The sequence below is a fragment of the Cherax quadricarinatus genome, chromosome 1 (genome assembly GCF_038502225.1).
Source record: "Cherax quadricarinatus isolate ZL_2023a chromosome 1, ASM3850222v1, whole genome shotgun sequence".
Taxonomy (NCBI): Eukaryota; Metazoa; Arthropoda; class Malacostraca; order Decapoda; family Parastacidae; genus Cherax; species Cherax quadricarinatus.
This window is the reverse complement of record NC_091292.1, coordinates 76793269-76794953: the sequence shown is the minus strand read 5'-3', so window position 1 is coordinate 76794953 and position 1685 is coordinate 76793269.

Sequence of the window (1685 nt, the reverse complement as noted above, 5' to 3'; positions counted from 1 at the left end):
CAAACCACCTCAACAAACTCTCTTCAGCCCTCTGACTAATACTTTTATTAACTCCACACCTTTTCCTAATTTCCACACTCCGTATTTTCTGCGTAATATTTACACCACACATTGCCCTGAGACAGGACATCTCCACTGCTTCCAACCGCCTCCTCGCTGCAGCATTTACAACCCAAGCTTCACACCCATATAAGTGTTGGTACTACTATGCTTTCATACATTCCGTTCTTTGCCTCCACAGATAACGTTTTTTGTCTCCACATATACCTCAATGCACCACTCACCTTTTTTCCTTCATCAATTCTATGATTAACCTCGTCCTTCATAAATCCATCCGTCGACACGTCAACTCCCAAATATCTGAAAACATTCACTTCTTCCATACTCCTCCCCAATTTGATATCCAATTTTTCTTTATCTAAATCATTTGATACCCTCATCACCTTACTCCTTTCTATGTTCACTTTCAACTTTCTACCTTTACACACTCTCAAATTAGTCCACTAACCTTTGCAATTTTTCTTTAGAATCTCCCATAAGCACAGTATCATCAAAAAGTAACTGTCACTTCCCATTTTGTATTTGATTCCCCATAATTTAATCCCACCCCTCTCCCGAGCACCCTAGCATTTACTTCTTTTACAACCCTTTCTATAAATATATTAAACAACCATGGTGACATTACACATCCCTGTCTAAGACCTACTTTTACCGGGAAGTAGTCTCCCTCTCTTCTACACACTAACCTGAGCCTTACTATCCTCATAAAAACTCTTTACAGCATTTAGTAACTTACTACCTACTCCATATACTTGCAACATCTGCCACATTGCTCCCCTATCCACTATGATATGCCTTTTCTAAATCCATATTATTATTATTATTATAATCAAAAAGAAGCGCTAAGCCACAAGGGCTATACAGCGCTGCAGGGTAGGGAAGGAAGCAAGGGAATTGGATGGCAGAAGGGAGGGGGGATGATCAGCAGGTTACAGAAAACAGCGGGGCAGGGGATAGTACGGGGGTAGAGGGTAGCAAGAGATACAAGTAGAAAGGGCTGAAAGTATCAGAATTTGTGAAGTAAGTCAGTCGTTGTCAAAAAGTCAATGAGAGAGTCCGGATGAAAGGTGGGTCCATCAGCGAGAAGGGAAGGTAAAGAGAGAGCAGCGGGGCGAAGACGACGACAGAGGTAAATTCTGCGTGCTCGTTGATAAAGTGGGCAGTCCAACAGAATGTGGCTGACTGATAATGGAGCTTGGCAATTCTCACAGAGAGGAGCAAGACGCCTCTCCATGAGATATCCATGAGTAAGACGAGTATGGCCAATGCGAAGACGGGAGAGAGTAGTCTCCCAACCTCGACACTGGTGATAAGAAGACGGCCAGTAACCTATACTCGGTTTAATAGACTGAAGTTTGTTGCCGAGCATAGTAGACCAACGTTGTTGCCAACGGGTGTGAAGGTGGGAAGATATTACAGCAAAATAGTCCGTACATGGAATACCTCTATAAGAAACTGGTAGGTCATGTACTGCTGACCGCGCAGCAGTGTCTGCCTGTTCATTGCCCTGTACGTCAACATGACCAGGGACCCAACAAAAAACAATATCTTTATGCTTAGTAAAGATGCGGCGTAGCCAAAGTTGGATACGGAGGACTAAGGGGTGAGGTGTATCAAATTTTTGT